The 20,213-nt window shown below is 29.9% G+C and overlaps 1 protein-coding gene across 1 annotated transcript in view; it reads right to left on the reverse strand.

Moving 5' to 3' along the window:
* The window catches only part of LOC123290806, a 471,542-nt gene that overhangs the window by 439,921 nt on the left and 11,408 nt on the right, over positions 1-20,213 (reverse strand). The gene's annotated exons all lie outside the window — the stretch shown is intronic.

The raw sequence follows: 20,213 nt of genomic DNA on the forward strand, positions 1-20,213 counted from the left end.
TACAATTCTAATGCTTTTTCCTGTCCATATTGTAATTACCGTTTACTTGAAAGCTACTTATGCACAATATTTTACGCTAGGAAATAATTATAAAAGTTTTAAAGGAGACTTGTCATTGTCTTTGTTATTTGATCACCTAATGAACCACATGTGTTTTAGTCCGCTGGACTGCACCCTTTTTGTTAAATGATCAATACATACTTGAAACTTTGCTAGTGACATGACTATGAATTAGTCATGATAATTTGATAGCATTAATAATTAGAATTACAAGTTAAATAAAAATGCTCTATTTAAAAAAAAAAAAAAAAAAAAAAAAAAAAAAAAACTATAAATTACAAAAATGTTTCGTATTCAAGCAGCTTTTATTCCGACAAATTCCATGTTTCGTTTTTTCAGACCGCTAGTTTAAACATAACGTTAGCATGCTCAAAAATAAATTTGGGAAAGCCATGTACGGTCATTTTTATTTATTGTAACGTTACATTGTATAAATTTTGTACGTATTGCCTATTTTGGTCACGATAATTGAAAAAACTTGCGTCTAAATATCAAGAATAATACGGTGGTGCTACTTACATACTCACGAATTATAATTCCGTATACTAAAATTTTCAATACCATTTTCTTCAATTATTTCACCATTACATATATTTCGTAGATTTTCAGTGATTCGATTGAAATCCTGATTCAATTTTTTTTGACTTTTTAAATACCTTGTACTTTTCGTTCTCTGTCAAACTGTGACATGTAGAAAATAATCTTTTTTCAGGTTCTTTGCAGCCCTATGATTAGATTTCCCAAATATTTTTAAAATGAAAGCTATGAAATTATGGCCAACCTTGACAATATCTCCATACATTATTTTTTGGCTAAGCGAATGTACGTATGGTCGTCTGTGGAGCGTATTATTTTTATTATTTTCTTAATATTTCTTGCCACAAATACATTCATTGTTCACTTTGGAAGTTTTATAAATAAATGAACAAAATTATTGGCCTAATAAAAATGATTGAAAAAGTTTATAGAATGTTTGAGAAGTTCTTCTTACGTATTCCTTTATTAAGATAAATGACCGGTTTTCTTTTGTATCTTATAGGATGAATCTTAGTTCGTAAATTAATCAGTACACTCTTCACTTTTAGATTATTTGCAACAAGTTAAAAAATTTGTAGAGACGCATTCGGTAGGTAGCTCGACAGTTCTAAGGAACGTTTGTATTGAGAAGCCCCAGTTTTTCAATTTTACACCTAGCAAACTTTTTACAACGTCGCTATCTAAAACTTACTAAATAGCCGCTTGTTATCCTAATATAAATATAAACGAAAATACAAAAATATTGTGTCTGACACTAGATAAAATACCATGTTTTTCGCCCAAAAATCTGAAAATGGTAATTTTTTGGCATAACCATAGTGTGACTAGGAGGAGCTCATTTCCTTTAGAAAAAAAATTTCACAAACAATTTTTTTTAGCCAATTTCTGAAGGAAATGGAGCTATTGCTTTGGTACAGATGATGGAATTATGAAAAATTTCTTCGAATGTTCATCGATCCTACCTAGTAGATGTCAAAATTGACCATCGTTAATATATATATATATTCTTTTTATTCTTTTATGTGCCTGTAAACTCTCTGGCAATCGCAATTGAAGTCCGATTTGAATAAAATTTGGTATCGAAGGTTTTGCTATTTGTCAAGTTCGTTGAGAAAAATCGACCGGTGGCCGAGGGGCGGGAGAATCCACAAGAACAAAATTCTGAATTTTTTTCAAAATAAAAATATTTTTGTTATTTATGATCAGTTTTAAGCAAAAAAGCACTCTTGTGATTTTGTTTTCTAGGCGTTTAACACCCGTGCACTTACGTAAAAATGAAAAATTCGTAGCACAAGAGCTGCGTTAGATAAGCAAATTCCCCCAGGGATTGAAAAAATAACATATTTTTCTTAAAATCGAATGTTGCATTTTAAATTTTTCAAAAATTTTTATTTCGAAAACTAAGCTTCTAGAGAAAAAATTATAGAAGTACTTTTTTGCTTAAAACTGATCAAAAAATACAGAAATATTTTTTATTTTGAAAAAATTCAAAAGTTTGTACTAACTTTGCTTTTCCTTGGGAAATTCGCAAAAAAAATTAAATCAACTTACCCAAAGTTTTCTTTCACTCACATCAGGAACAAAATGGAATTGAGGGCATGCACCTATTAAATTTGTATTCATGGGGTAAAACATAAGTAAAATATATTTTAAAAAATAGTAAACTTTTGTGAAATCATTTACAAAGGTTTTTTTTAAGTAAATGATGCTGGAGTATAAAATGAAGATCACAAGTTAGGCCAAATATTTTTTAATTCATTATTCACACCACTGTGCTCGTTTTTCATTACTTCATGATAAATTATTTAAAGTATTATTTTAAGAATGAAATTTAATAGAGATAAAAAAAATTAATTAATTTTAAGTGTCACAAGTATGATTAAATATCGTACAAATTTGTTCCATGAGACTAAAATTTCTTATCATTTTGCTTTATATATGGCAATATATTCAACGTATTTTAACATGAAAAATAAAATGGTTATTCACTTTAAGTCGACATTCAAATGGGCTTTCTTCAGACTAGCACTCTCAAAGTGGTACAACTTTTTATACAAAACTCCACCCTCCGATCGCTGTTCTTGAATTTATCACCTCCCACCAAGATGTACATAAGGCTTTGTTTCAGGAATTTATTTAACAATTCTTCGAACATATTACTTTGATTTTCAATTTTATTTTTTACGGAAATGGATCGTAAACTTCATCTTATACAGAAAATATCATGTGGACACCATAAAGCGTCCTTGTTCGCTCACAAAGTAATCAAAATGGATTCGAGGATAACCAAAGCTAGACGTTACAAGAGTCAAAAACATTAATATTTTACGTCTAGTGGTTTTAGAATTATGTGGCTTCTTAAACCATTCAAAATTTGTTGAGTTAATAATAATAATAGTAATAATAATAAAACATAAGAGTGGTAACGCAAGTGAGTCTTTAGTACCTAGACCAAGGGATACCCTGTGCCCTCCTTGAGAACAACCCGTTACCTGAAAACGAAACATCTTCGGATAAGAGATGCTATTAAACTGAGACGCTGGGGTTTCTCCCAGGATTGATGAATCCAAGATTTCGTACCCGAACATTCTCAATCTGACGCCCTGCAAATTTCTGTAGGTGCAAGTAACACGTATGGAGGTTTCGACGCCCTTTAGTGGGACCTTGAGAGATCCCCAGGCTATGAAGGTGATAATTCAATCGACCAAGTCCTGTCAAAAGTCCTGCCACCCTTCTCAATTATGTTTAAGTTTCAGACGAGCACAGTCGAATGGCCTAGCTGTGGTTATACACAGTTTAGCCTGTTGCATGTCAAAGTCCCCGCAATCAAGATGGGCTTATCTTCAACTCATAAAGCTTTAATAATGGACTAAACTAACTTGTATGCATTTAAAAGTCACAATTAACTCTTATGTACCGAAAAAGCCAGCTCAATTATTCAATTTCGCTAACTTGAACGAATTTGAAATGTGGGTGAAATGTTCTATTCATGTGAAATACTACCGCATTTCGATGGACTTTTCACATAGCGAGGGAGCATCTACCCATAAAAAAGCGATTTAATTTATAAATTACATTGGATTGAAGCCAACTATGTATTCGCAAATGAATTGAAACATTCCAAGGGAGTAGCTTTTTAGATTTTTGAAAGCTGAAATTATAATCAAAATTTGAGTCCCTGTGCCCACAATTGGGACAAAAAGAAGTTTTTTTTTTTTTAATCGTTTGCGAAGAATTAAATTATACTTTTTAATTAATCAAATACACAAAATTCGTTGACATACATTATTATTTACTGATTCAATTAAATTCGAGTAATCATTAGTTTTAATTTAAAAAAATATTTGCAACGAGTATTGAGGATGATGTTTTTTGATACATAATGATACGAAACCGATAATGTCTATACATTTTTGGAAAGTTTAAGAGTTTTTTGTACAACACACCATTTTTAGAAAAATAGTGGAAAAACTTAAAATTGCGCTTGCTCGACCATCGTACATTTCCGATCTTCCGGTTTTTCAATCAAAAATATTGCAAAAAGCTCAGTATGACCAGATTCCATATTTGGTCTCTAATCATTTAACACCATTTATATACAGTATACGAAACCTGAATCCATTATTAGGTACTATTTAAAGCAAAGGTTTTGGTGTTGTCGCCACACTTTGCTGTGGTACATGATGGTTGCATGGAAATAGATGAAAAGTATCTAGTAAATTTTATGAAATTTATCAAACCCTCGATAAAAGAGTTCACAACTTTTAAACGACTGAACTGATTTTCATCTAATAGTTTTTTAATGTACACATCACATGCCCTTTTATTTGTAACCAGACTTTATTCATCCCGGACTTTCTAATATCAACATAAATTCTCCAGAGTTCAGTAAAAAGATATGTTTTGCTTATTTGTTTTATATTCAGGTAAATTCGGCTATTCTGAGCTTCTTTTATTTTGAATGATTTGAAGCATATTTATTTTAATAATTTAATAATGGTACACAAAACATCAAAAAACGAGTGAAAACAAACAATTGACTGAGTTAATTGTTGAAATACCATGCATAGTCAGTGTTGATTTCTTTATCACAATACACATACAAACATGTGACACATACATAACTGATAATCACGTATAGTACACATTATAAAATTTGCGCCTAATTGGCGCCCTCACGGGTAAACAGTGATGTTTACGAAAAAATGTTTCAAACAAAAAATGTTTAATTTTTGATAAGGAACATTTTTTATACTTAAACTTTTGTTCTATCTCTAAAGGTTTACAAGATGGGTCCTACGGACCCAAGACCCAATTGACCTATGATGCTCATTTACGAACTTGACCTCACTTTTTACGTCCTGGGTACGCTGTAAAAATTTCAACTCGATATCTTTTTTCGTTTTTGAGTTATCGTGTCCACAGACGGACGGACGGACGGACAACCGGAAATGGACTAATTAGGTGATTTTATGAACACCTATGACAAAATTTTTTTCCTACCATCATTATTTTTAAGCGTTACAAATTTGGGACTAAACTTAATATACTATGTATATTTCATATATACATGGTATAAATATAACAGTGTTATAATTCAGTGATATGTTAAGATTAATTTCCCATCATCGTCTCCCGTGTTCCAACTGCCGAGTTTATCTCCCGATTTATTCGCGGAAATTTGAGACGGTAATTCTATCATTTGCTATTATAAGATCATGGATGCTTTGGTTAAACTAAATAGATGTGTAACCGTTTTGATTTCCTTTTAAATTAATCGTTTAAAACTTTATTTGATACGATATTTAGTTTCCACTTGTAAAAGAATGGAAGTCCGGACGGTATTTAGCATTTTTTTTGACTTTGTCGTTGTATATAAAAAGAATTATTTACCGATTTTCGAAGCATCCTGTAAGTAACATATCTATATAAAAAAAGAATTGGTTAAATATAAATATCCTAAACTTTTTGAACATTTTTTATCTGCCAGAACGATTCTGTCATGAACATTAAATAAAAAAAAAAAAGTATATGATCAAAACAACAAAAATTATTTTTTTCTCGTCGTATTCTCTGAGAATTGTTATTCACAGTTTCATTTTATATTTCTGTTGTGCCTGACAACTGATTTTTACTTTATGTGCAATTCATCAAAATAAAAATCAATAGAAAATTGTTTTCTTATTGAAAAACAGGGTTGGATTAATGCATGGGCACGACTGGGCTGAGCACAGGTCCAGGGCCCACGAATGTTCTGGGGTCCCCAACAATTAAATGAGAGATGCCTATGCCAAGGTGTTAATTAAACGCATAGTATACTCTGATTTTTACACGTTTACGCACTAGTTAATTAAAGCCTCCGTGTAATATATATCACTCTTCAAAATGGATATTTCACCGTTCCCGATTCTTATTTTGAGAAATAAGAAAATTTTTGTTCAAACCCCCTTTTTTGTGTAATGGAAGAATTTTCTGTTTTTCCAATTAGTTCAATTCAAGTTTTTTTTGAGCAAATTTTAGGAAAACTTATTTTATTAGATTTTTTCGTTAGTTGCCCACTACTTTCACCTTTTTATTTTCTAAAAAGTTTGTTGAATAAACTGTTTTAAATTATTACAGTTATCCAGTACACTATAACAAAAGAAATATAATGTAAAGTAAAATCCGTTAATTTTCATCAAATACTTGTATAGTGTATTCAATGGTAAGTAAAAACCTCATTTGGGTTCAATTACTTACACTCCAAAATTTTTCATTTCTCTTTTAAATAAATGTTATAAAATCTTTTACACAACCCGGATATTCTTTGTATTATACATAGTATAATATATATTATATAGCTCCGTTATTATGAACGGCATTAGTAATGAGAAAAGTCTTACACCATTGACTGCCCCCACCTTTTAAGACCATAAACTAACATGAATGTTTTGTAATAGTAAACAAAAGTTCATTGATATAAGGTCTTTCAAGAGTATTGGAAAATTTTTTAATTTAATACGTTAAACATCACTACATAGTATAAAACAAAGTCGCTTTCTCTGTCCCTATGTCCCTTTGTATGCTTAAATCTTTGAAACTACGCAACGGATTTTGATGCGGTTTTTTTTAATAGATAGAGTGATTCTAGAGGAAGGTTTATATGTATAATAACATCCATTAAATAGTGGAAAAGTACTGCTATTTTTGAGGTTAATAATGTAAAAAGTAAATAAGTAAAAATGTAGTGTATGAATTTAGATATTCCAAAGATAGCAGGAAATCTTCATGGTATAGGGAAAGGGGGATTGTTTTACTCCAAATTTAACGCGTGCGGGCCACGGGCAGTAATGAATAAATCAAAACTACTGGATCGATTTTAATCACATAGGCTATATATTTTATACCCGTGCGAAGCCAGAGCGGGCCGCTATGTTTTTATATACAACGTTCACAGTTTTTCTGTAGTGTATTTAGTATCAGCATTGCACCCGTGCGAAGCGGGGGCGGGTCGCTAGTATGGTATAGAAGAAAGTCCGCTAGCCACATAACGGTTTTTGAAACGCTTATTACCATCGTGGAGATATTTTTTTTCAGAAGTTTTTTATATACAGGGTGGACTATTTTAATATTGCAGAGTTTCATGAAGTATTTCATGTTCTAACATGAGATTGGACCTATAGTTCTCTGGGTTGCTTTAATAGTCAATTTAGACCCTAAAAGGTAGGAGATAGAATAACACTTCAAATTAGAAAGTTGATTCTCAAAAGAAAACTAATATTTCGAAAATTGTCAGCTTTCGGAGGAAATGCGACATAAAAATATGCCATTATAGACTTGAAAGTAGAATGTCAGATCCAAGTCATGGACACAAGCGAATTTCCTTTATTGCCCATGACAACTGTTGGCAAAAGCATTTTTCTGTAGCTAGCGAGTTTTCTTTTGAATAATGCGATAATGACATGTTTTTAAATCGCATTTCTTCAAGCTAACGATTTTCGAAAAAATGATGATCAACTTTCTTATGATTTAAAGTGTTATTCTATCCCTTACCTTTTAGAAACTTAATTGACTATTAAAACAACTCGGAGAACTGGGACCAATCTGATGCCAGAATATGATGTCCCCCATCAAGTTCTGAAGCTATTGTTCGCGTTATTTTTTGTTTGATTAATTATAAATCGAGCTTTTAACCATAATTGATTAAAATGGTCCGCTTTTGCAAATAATTGGCGGGGTAACAACTCCCAGTTATCAAAAGCTCCGTAAAAGAAAGTTTTTTCATTAAAATAAATTCAGGAGATTTACAATAGTCCGTATAATAATGACCTCTGATAATGTACAGATAACATTTTTCGCCATTGGCCTTTAAGAACTAGAAAATCTGGTATTCGTACACTTAATATCTGGAATTTTGTGCTGAATTTTGAAATTTTTCTTGTATATGCTGAACATTGGTTTGTGTGAATACCTTTTCGAATGATGAAATCTATTTTTTTTAAGTTTTTAATTTGTATTCTTAATCTATATTCTACTGAAGTTTTTTTTGGATGTTTGGTGTTTGGATGTCAAAATAAGTATCTTAGGTAACGACCACATATTTTCATACATCCAGAGTGAAACTACTTATCGTAAAAAATAATGGCAATGAATGTATTATATTATTTTAGTTTTATAGCTATCACAAGCAAAATTTGTTTAATATTTCCCATTTTGAACGAAACAACACTATTTTTGATCTTTTCTCTACATCTATATGAATTATATGAATATACCCATCTATATGAATATACCCATCTACATGAATCTACCCATCTGCATGAATTAACCCATTGAATTAATGTAAAAATTACCCATTTTGAATTTAATTTGCGGAATTTGATTTCTTATAGACTTGATAACACTCGAAACTATAAGTTTCGAGTTTCATGCACAAATAGAGATTATTGACCCCAAAATCTCAAAAACTGTTTACAACGCAACTTTGAACTCATTGATACTTTTAATGAGCATGGTAAGCTTTCACCAAATTTTTAGCCAATTTAGCCGCATACCAATCCATTCTGTAGTCTCCTTATTGGTCTCGGTCAAATTTTTTATATAATAGAACTGACTCCCATTCAAATGTTTCAATGGGAAGATTAGTCCAAATGCAAACATTTTTCAGTTATAGGTATTACAGTGTCAATAATCTTTCAGAAAACCTTTATGTGTGTTTTCAATAAAAAATTTCCAAGCATTGCATTGCATTTTCCAAGTGTTGAAGGAGGAGTATATGTTCTTTAATTTCAATATGCATAAAAATGTTTATTAAATATTTTTGAAAGCCGCACGCATAGCCATTTTGACTGAGAAACTTCAATGACAAAAATATTTCTATACGACAATTTTTGTTTCAAACTTTTTTTATAAAAAAATTGACTACTTGGCAGAAATCCGAGTTCGAATAGTTCGAACAAAAATTGTTGGTATTTTTATGAGAAAAATTTAACAGAATGTTTGTGATATAGAAAAAACTGTAAAAGATAGTAAAAATGTTTTCCATAAAAATATCACCAACTTTGTTAGATACTTGGCATCTTCTTTACGTACAATAGATAATAAATAATGCAGGTTACTGAGAAAACACAAAACAATTAAAGTATTGTTTTTACGTTTAGTCTTTATTTAACTAAGACTTTCTCAAGCAGCTAAGAAAATAAAATTTAATAGCCATTTAACGTTAGCTACAAAAAAAGCATTTTTGACATGTAATTCGACATAGGTAGAATTAACACGTTTTGAGGTATTTATTGGTTACACTACATTGCCCTTTTTTGAATCTAATTTTAGATGATCACCAATTTTTATTCCAAGTTGCTTGAGAAAGTCTAAATTATATAAAGACGAAACGTTGCATTTTAAGCAATAGTGTAATTGTTTTGCTTTTTTTTTTGTCCGAATTTTCGTTAACCTGCATTATATATTAGATTAGTCAGCGGATTTGGCACGAATAGATGGATAGTGTGAACGGTTTCTGACTCCTGTGTTCCTGAAAGGTGTTTCCAGACACCTATTTCTTATTCCAGGGTGCTTGTTTCGGATGTCTAATCATTAACAATTTGTACAGATACACTGTGTACATTCTTTTGATTTTCAAAAGCCGGATATGAAAAACCTGTCAAGGTCCCTATAAGAATTCTTATTATTCTTAAAAGTCTAAAAAATGAGCCTTTTATACCATGTTTATATGAAATATATTAAGGTATAGTAAGCTTAGTCCAAAGTTTGGAACGCTTAAAAATATTTATTCTACGAACAAAATTTTCGAATAGATGTTTATAAAATCATCTAATTAGTCCATTTCCGGTTGTTTGTCTGCCTGTCCGTCTGTCTGTTCGTCTGTCAACACGATAGCTCAAAAACGAGAAAAAGATATCAAGCTGAAATTTTTTTAACTTAGCACGTAAAAAGGAAGGTCGAGTTCGCACATGAGCAACATAGGTCAATTGGATCTTGGGTCCGTTGGACCCATCTGATAAACCGTAGAAATAGAACAAAAGTTGTTTGAAACATTTTTTCGTATGCATCACTGTTTACTCGTGAGGGCGCAAACTAGTCGCAAATTATGTGGTACCTACGTGTTATATGGGAATATCTGTCTTTCTTTCAGTGTGTGACATGTATGTATGTGTGGCTATCTAAGAGCGGCTATGACATGACGTAAGAAAAACAAACGATTACGTTATCAACAATGTTTATTCATAGTATTTCAACAATTAACTCAGTCAATTGTATTTTTCACTAAATTTTTCACATTAAATTAAACTCGATTGAATTCAAACAACAATGTATTTTGTGCGTCTTTCTTTCATTTGATTACGGGCTTACGCTCGAATACTTTAAAAGTGATTCACACTTGAGAATATAAATTGTGTAAAATTGAAAGACCCTGTTTAGGTTGTACACAATAATAAAAGGTATAATACATATTATGTTTTGTAACACTTAAATAAGATAATCCCTTTGTATCAAGTTCAACAAAAACCTTTTTTCGGTCCACAATCCATGTTGGTGTATATATAAAATGTTTACAAAATATATAGTATTTGTTGGTTTTGTTTTTAAGTCTATATAGATTTAATTTAATTATTCGAAATTCTAGACAATTTTTAAACTAATGTTATTTGTTTTTTATTGTTATTTTCTACCCACAACAAAACAGAAAAACATACTACATAAATTCCAAATGAAATCAACAAAAGCATTATAAGTTTGTCCTAACATTATTTATTTATGTATGATATTTGGTTGCTTTCCGTAATTAAAAATATTTGTTAATATAAAACTTCTTTTGCGTTGTTTTGGTTCTTTTTCGTAAAACACATATAACGGTTTTTAGCTTCCCAGTCTATTGGGAACGATTATAAAAATCACCGTTTTCACAAAAAATATCATGGTAAAGAAGAATAAATTAATGCATCTTACATTAATCTGAAATTTTCACAGTTGTACATTAGGTGGAAGAACTTTCGTAAAAAAAAGTCGACCTCTCAGAGGCGTACCTAGCCCCCTAGTTGGGAGTTTTAATTAGTTTTTTCAAATTAGAAAAAAACTATTAGTTTTTTACAAGTTACTAAAAAAAAAACATTAAAAAAAAAGGTTCAAATAAAAGTTCTAGCTGAAGTATTTGGAAACATTTTCGTTTTTTTCGATTTTCTAGCTTCAAAATTGACCGAGATATGAAAATTTTTAAAAGAAATTTTTTTGCTCATTCAATCAAATGGAAAAGTATCCATCTTGTAAGTCGTTAGAGATAAAACAAAAGTATAAATGTACAAGTTATTCCTTATAAAAAAACTACCAACTTTTACTTACTGTTAACCCATGAGGGGGTCTTTGACTTCGTTGAGGTGTCGATCGAAGCGTATTAACGGCAATATGATCCGAAAAGAATTACTTAACATTCGGTCGATTCTTTTGTTTAAACTCAACTAAAAATTAAAATATTCTGGAAATTTTTGGTATACTCAACTTTCATACTGTAGTGATTTTTCTTTATATTACTCTTTATTATACTCAGAAGAAATTTGGGTGGACCTCAAGTGTCTACTAGACTCACAAACGGCTAGTTTTTATCCCATTTCACAACATGAATTATTAACTTAATATAATCATTCAGGATTTAGAAGAACTCTTGAAAAACAAAAAAATACGTCTCAAATATTATTTTCAAATCGAACCTTTGTGTTCATATCCTGATCTAGGGCTGGGATATAGACACCTCAATTTTTTTACTAAAGATTTAGATTCTCAATTTAAAAAAAAAAAAGTTATTTTTACTCCAAAAAATTTTTGCGTTTGGTTAACACTATAATCGAAATACACTTTGTCATGACAAATAATACTTCATCAATTCATTTACTTCAAATTATGATATAGACTTTGCCCCTTTTACACCTTTTGTGGAAAGATACGGGAAATGGCGAAAAAAACAAAGGTATGCAGAAATACTTCAGCTAGAACTTTTAATACAAAATTTTTTTTATTTGACGCAGTTTTTTGTAATTTGTAAAAAACTGATTAAAAAGATGAATTCAAAAAAGATCGCTGCGGGGAAAATTTTTGTGCGACTTTTTAAACTATTGGGAATAGTCGTTCAGTCTAGACTTATTAAAAATTTTTTATAATCATTGTTTTACAAAAATAATTCAATTTTTCAATTGAATAGTTTTACTATTTTCATAAAAGCAGTCAAACAGAACATTTATAATTTAAAAGAAATATATATAGAAAAATATTTCTCTCTAAATTAAAAAAAAAAAAACAAAAAAAACAAAAAAAAAAACATGATAAAAAAAATAGTTGAAATTGAAATAACTCATGTGTACTCATTGTACCATTGAGACTTTATCACACAAAAAACTTTTTTTAGTACGTTCTCTTTATTTATTCTTATGTCTGCCTCAAATTTGTCATCACAAACGAATATTAAATAAAAATGTTATTGACTCCTAGAAAAGCTGTATACCTAATATTACAGTTAATTGTTGATACCTACTTTAAATGTAAGCGTAACTAGTTTTGATGTAAATAGTATAAAAATGCAAAATTCGTGTATTATAACAAACAAGTGAAAAGAAACAATTGACTGAGTTAATTGTTGAAATACCATGCATAGTCAGTGTTGATTTCTTTATCACATAGCACATACAAAAATGTATAGACAGTGTTGATGCGCAATCGTTTGTTTTTTTGACGTCACGTAAATAACAAAAGATATTCACTTTTAAATACACACACACACAACTGATATTCCTATATTAATACATACTATAAAATTTGCACCTAATTAACGCCCTCGTGGGTAAACAGTGATGTTTACAAAAAAATGTTTCAAACAAATTTTTATTTTTTTATAAGGAACATTTTTTACATTTAAACTTTTGTTCTATCTCTAACGGTGTACAAGATGGGTCCTACGGACCCAAGACCCAATTGACCTATGATGCTCATTTACGAACTTGACCTCACTTTTTACGTCCTGAGTACGCTGTAAAAATTTCAGCTCGATATCTTTTTTCGTTTTTGAGTAATCGTGTCAACAGACGGACGGACGGACAACCGGAAATGGACTAATTAGGTGATTTTATGAACAGCTATGACAAAATTTTTTTTTTAGCATCATTATTTTTAAGCGTTACAAACTTGGGACTAAACTTAATATACTATGTATATTTCATATATGCATGGTATAATAAGAATAATATGTATAGGTGAACATATAGTGGTTTCCATGGATAGGACACACACGCACACAGTTTATTCACAATGTTACGTGACGATCTCCGTCAGTTTGCTGACCATTGCAAGCCACGTTAATGAACTTCGTTCCAAAAAATCATAAATTTTGTTCAAAAAATATTTGGCCTTTAGTACCGTAGAAAACGAATGCTAATCAAATGCTCAGAAATTTTTTAGGTTCACAACACAATATTTACAATAAATACTATTTTATTTTAAAAATCAATGTAAAAATTCCGAGTCCAAGTCCGAGAATGATGTCTCCTCCAAAACGATTAATTTTAATTTCTAAGTCTTTAACTTCTTACTTTTTATTAAATATACCGTGAGCATTATTAGATTTCGTTATAGCTATTGAATCAAAGACCTTGAGAAATATTTAACTGTATACGTCTTATATTTTGTAATTATATGAGCTCGGTTACCGCCGTAAAACCATAAACCGCAAAATTGATATCAAACACGATATCCTTATATTAATTTGAATATTTTATAACCCATTAATATTTTATGTGACGTTATGTATTTATGACGTGATTGTATTTTCTATTTCATCTTTAAGATCTGTTATTTAATATATTTCGATACCTGAAAAATGATACCAAAAATTTCAAATTTTATTTATCAATTAATCACCCTTTTATACGTCTTTTGTAAAAAAATTCATGTCGGTTCTCTATGCAATTTATAAAATTAACTATCTGACTAATGTTTTTACAAAAAAATGAGCACATCTCCTATCATTATATTATAAATGCGAAAGTTAGCATGTTTGTTTGTTTTGTTTGTTACGCTTTCACGCTTAAACTAGCGAATGGTTTTTAATGAAACTGTACAGCAAAATAGCTGATATATCAGAATAACACGTGAGATATAATTTATAAGGATATATTAAAAAAAAAAATAATAATAAATAAAAATTTTTTATTTAATTTGACATTTGACATTACCATAAATTACAGATTTCTGTCAAAATAGTCAATTTAAAATATTTCAAGGCCATCTTCTCTGATATACTCAATGAATAATTACTATCATACATTTAAAAAAATAATATATTTTACCTGTGTAAAACAATCACCACCATTATTTCGAGTGTTATAGAAAAGGAGTTAGCGGGAGCAATCTTTATCAATCTTTACTTTAAACCCAGCGAAGCGGGTGGGTATCACTCTAGTTTCTCATAAAACGTACAGAAAATCGATATAAGTTTGTCACAAAAGATGTATAAAATGGTGATAAACGGATAAATAAGATTTTACATTTTGTTTATCATTTTAAATTTCACTCTTTATATGAAAAATGTTCGTGTTTTAACATTCTGTGTGTCCCATAGAATATTAAACTAGAAACCGCCCTGGCCCAAAACTTGCGATATGATGATTGAGAGAGAAGACTGTCAGTGAGTTCTTCTGTGTCCTTGTCTTATCTATATGTCATTGGCTACATATTGTTAATATAATTGGAGAGACACAAAATCTCTATGCATCATATGATTACGACATATGACTATGACAGGGACACAGGGGAGCTCACTGGCATTAGTCTCTCTCATTCATCATATCGCATCCACTTACAGGCTAGCAGATCCCTCGCGTATTCTCTATAATATTCTGTGGTGTGTTTTCAGTCAGTGTTATAAGTATTATACATTATATGTGAATCACATGTAATGTGTTTTTGACAGAGTATGTATCGGTTTTTCAGTTTTTCATTTTTATGCACAGTTTCATTTTCATTATTAAAGACTTTAAACCAAAAAAATAGTTGTTTTTTTTTTTCTTTTAAATGATTATAAAGCTTTAAACTTGAAAAATATTGACAAAAGTTTTTATGTAAATGGCAATATTTTTAAAAGTAATTTTTGACTAAAATTTTGAATAAAACCAACATTTATTACAACTTCTTTATATATACCACAATGAAAAAAGGGTTGTTTTTAATTACTAATTTCTGGTAAACCGTACAGAGAAATTTATACGTCATTACAGTCGGGGGATCTCCAAGATTAAACAATTTTCTAAAGGACGGAAGAGTGGTCCTTTGACTGTAATACCATTTTTTCTTATCATAACAATTTCAAATGAAAATATTTCCTTCTTTTCTTACTTTTAAGAGCGTGATTTTGTAGCCGCCGAGGTTTTAATTTTAGTACTTTATTTTATTAAAACTTTTTTGGGGTATAATTTCGTGATAACAATACATATGTATATATTTGAAAAGTGTTAATTACGTTTTTTTATTTGATACCTAAAACACAAAATTATGAAACAAAAAATTACTTTTAGTTCATGTCTTTATGTTCTCTAGAGGAAGCCGTAGTCAATTTAATGTGATGTCACATAGCCTATAACCAGCGGACGAGCAAGACCCTTTTAACAATACCTCATTTGTCAAATTATGATAAATAGTTTAGAAGCTGAAGGTAACAGACGAAAATACGTATATTTTAAACTATTTTGCGGTTATAATTTCGTGATAAAGTATAATAATATATATTATTTGGAAAGTGATAATTACGGCCTTTCATTTAATACCAAACAGGCTATCATTAAATCAAAATTTGTTTTCCAATCATAACTTTATATTCTCTAGCGGGTGCCATATTAAATTTAATGTGACTTATAGCTTATAACCATGCTTTTAACGATACCTCATTTGTCAAATTATGATAAGTAGTTTAGAAGCTAGGTGAAACACATAACCCTCGTCATAGTATTCGTTGTGTGCGTAGTCATGGTAGGGATAATAAAATCGATGCCAGCGCTTTAAGTGAAAAATTTTGGAGATAAAGGGGGCTGTTATGACTAATTTGCAATTCTTTACATGTTAATGATATAGAAACTGTCAAATTAAAATGATTGAAAAACACTAATTAATTAAACTTAATGCATTAAAAATTGTGAAAATAAGAAATCAAATTGAACAAATATTATTTTTCAAATGTAAATTATCATAATTATTTATTTAAATTTGTGAAACAAGAATATTAAATTTTAAATGTAAGTTTTCAATGCAATCCATATAATTATATATGCATCCATACAATTCTATAATTAAAGTAGTGTATCGTTGTCATGGAAACGAAATTCACGCACGAAGCGAATAGTCGGCGTAATAACACATAGGTGTGTGCTACGCACTTTTCTCTTAAATGAGACACCTGGTACACATATCTATTCGCTTCGTGCGTGAGTTTCGTTTCCATGGTAACGATACACTACTTTAATTATAGAATTTTATGGATGCATATATAATTGTATGGATTGCATTTAAGACTTACATTGAAAATTAAATATTATTGTCTCACAAATTTAAATAAATAATTATGATAATTTACATTTGAAAAATAATATTTGTGCAATTTGATTTCTTTTTTTCACAATTTTACATTTCTATAACATTAAGATATAAAGAACTGCAAATTAGTCATAACAGCCCCCTTTAACGCCAAAATTTTTCACTGGAGGCGCTGCCATCGATTTTATTGTCCCTACCATGACTACGCACACAACGAATATTACATACATATCTATATTACATATGAATCGAACACACATATGTGTATATGAATTATATATTATCGTAACTTTCATTTTCATTTGAATTTTTTATGAATTATATCTACCAAACTTTTGTCTAAATGAAGATACAAGATGTAACAGATAAGTATTTCAGTTGCGGTAAGGACTTTTTTTTAACAGTGTTATTGTAGCGACCAAACAAAACATACTGACATTCGTCCGTTCTGGCCGGATGTACTTTTTCCATGCATATTATTTAAAATAGGTAATTATTCACATTATTTATGGAAATTAAACATTTATATGATCATATAATCATTAAAAATTGAAAAATTAGACTGTATTTACAAGTATTAAGTGGCCATTGTGGCCAAATAAATAGCAAATAGCCTACACGCTCGCTATTCAAAGGCATGCAAACTTCACCGTTACCTCAGCGACATAAATAGAATAACTAATACGATGAAACTGGTCCACGACTGCAGCTACTGTGAGAGGCAAATAACTCACTTAATCTTTTTTTAAGTTATTGGGGTATTAAAACCCCGCCGAGTCGAGTATTATATACCCGGAAAAAGGACGCAAGGTAGAGGACATACAATTTAATACTATCATGAATTTTTGCTGATAAAATTAAAAAAAATCAAATTAACAACCCGATGAAACCAATTAACTTTCGAGTGATAATTTTGGTTTTTGACCAATTATTTTTTTCTTATTAGAATTTTTTTTTTCACGTATTAGAAACCATTTGTTTCGACCGCTTGACTTTTCAATGTAATAAATAAACGCGTTCAAATTTTTAGGTTCGAAATATGGTAAGATTAATAGGGTCGAAATCTATGGCAATAGGAAATGTTCATTAAATTTAAATTTGGTTTAAATTTTTTTTTCGTAACTTTATTGGCTGGACATTTGAACTAAACCATTATTTTAGTATTTATTATTCTTTTAATTACTTAAAATTAATTAATAAAAGTACAAATTCAGTAAGAGAAATTCAAATTTCTAAAACGGAAATTCAAATTTTAAAACTGACGTGGCGTTATAGTATGGGGCTTGTCAGACTTGTTGACATACTGCATGGTATTAATTAATTATATTTTGTATGATATTACCATGGATATATACTAAAATTACTACATTCGCGTGTTTTACACCTGTAATAAACAGTACATTTATTTATATTTTAGTATTTATATTTTTTACTATGTTATAACAATGAATTAAAAATAAATAAATAAAATACAGGAATATTCCCTATTACACAAAAAGAAATCCTAATAGACCCTGTATATGTTTTGTAACTTACGATATACATTCTACATTAATGTTATTTAATGTTGTTGGGTTTTAGTTTACGGAAGTACTATTTCACTAAAATGAGACCCACTTTCATTTTATATGATACTTTAGATAACGATGAATTATTTTTAATTTTTGCTTTAAAATATATTTTTTGACATAAAAATTAATGTCAATGTCATGGTTATATATCTTATTATAGAAGGGTAATTTTTAGGCATTGTATACTAAAGATTAAAGACATAGACTGTAGATTAAAGGCATTTAAAGGATAGAAAAAGGAAGCCTTGAAAGAAGAAAAAAACATAGAAGTTAGAAAAAAAGTACAAGTGAATATGAAAAGTAACTGAGTAAAAGAAACAACTATTGAAAGAGACTTGTTAAATAAAAAATCATACTTATAGGCTATTGATTATGTTTTCAAAAACAGTTAAGTTAATAAAGCATGTTCACCTCAGAGTAAATAAAACAAATTAAAAAAATTTTACATAGAATGTTAAAAAAAAAAAATATCTCTAGTATAGTTTATTTTTATGAACTATGCCGACAAAGTTATCCCTGATACAGAATAGCGAAATAAAATCGAAATGTTTATTACTGTTACACAGTGTTTGTTGCAAAATGTTATCATACATTTGTCCTTGTTCCTATTAACACAAAAAATAAACAAATTTTTCGACTACCTTATGCTACATTACTGAGCATAATATTACATATATATGAAATATACCAAGGTACACTAAGTTTAGTCCCAAGTTTGTAACGCTTAAAAATATTGATGCTATAAACAAAATGTTGGTATAGGTGTTCAGAAAATCACCTAATTAATTCATTTCCTGTCGTCTGTCGTCTGTCCGTCTGTCATCACGATTACTCAAAAACGAAAACAGATATCAAGCTGAAATTTTCATAGCATGCTGAAGTCGTAAAAAGTAAGGTCGAGTTCGTAAATGAGCAATATAGGTCATTTGGGTCTTGAGTCCGCAGAACCCTTCTTGTAAACCGTTTAAACAAAAGTTTAAATGTAAAAAATGTTCCTTGTATAAAAAAAACAAACAGTCTTGGTTTTGGTCTCGCTCGTCACTAATTTAATTAGTAAAAAGTTTTCGTTGGAACACTACCGAACAATCCCATTCTTTTAATTGCCTATTCCTTTAATTAAAAAGCTACGCCCTTTTTTTGCTAATATAACATTAGTGTTTAACGTTGATAATTTCATTTTAAATAATCAGAAGCTCCATTCGTATAAATAATTACTGCAATTTAAAATGTTTGTATAATTCTTGAATTCCCAACCATCCTATTCCCTTTTAATTTATTACACCTCTAACTGCTTTTAACGAAAACAGCAAAACACATGAGAAGTGTTCCCAAAAGGAATTTCATTGATTGTTTTACAATTACACATATATTCATTCCACCCTTATGAGTGTCTAGTTCCAGACAAGTTTCGGTATGGAAAATCTACTTAATCTAGCCGAAACATTCATTATGTTGAATCAACAGTAATAAATTTTCTCAACTTCTAGAAATTATTCAAACGAATAATTCTCCATTGCTATAAGCCAAAGTTTTGAGACATTTTTAGTACGCAGGATCGCAAAGGAAACTAGATTATCTATAATCGGATTTATACCGTTAACAAATAAAAAACAAGTGAAATTTACAAAATTTTAAAAACCTCTGACAAATTTTTCTGGTACGGAACCCTAAACTTGCACTTAAAACATAGCTAAGAACACTTTCCGTAAAATTACCTTTCAAACGAAAGTAAAAAAATTAAAATCGGTTCATAGGCGACACGATACCACAGACAGACCGACACACACACGGAGCGGTAAAACTTATCACACCCCTGTTTTTAGTTTGGGGGTTAAGAGAGCCTAAATAGCCGAGCAGTCTAAGGCGTTTGCCTTTGACTGTTTGTCCATTTAGACTTAGGTTTCGGATTCGCGGATTCCAGGTAGCGGCAGTGTGAACAATTTATAATTAATGGGAGTGCAGAATTGATCACATTGTCGTAGC

Source organism: Chrysoperla carnea, chromosome 1, assembly GCF_905475395.1.
Source record: "Chrysoperla carnea chromosome 1, inChrCarn1.1, whole genome shotgun sequence".
NCBI classification, from domain to species: domain Eukaryota; kingdom Metazoa; phylum Arthropoda; class Insecta; order Neuroptera; family Chrysopidae; genus Chrysoperla; species Chrysoperla carnea.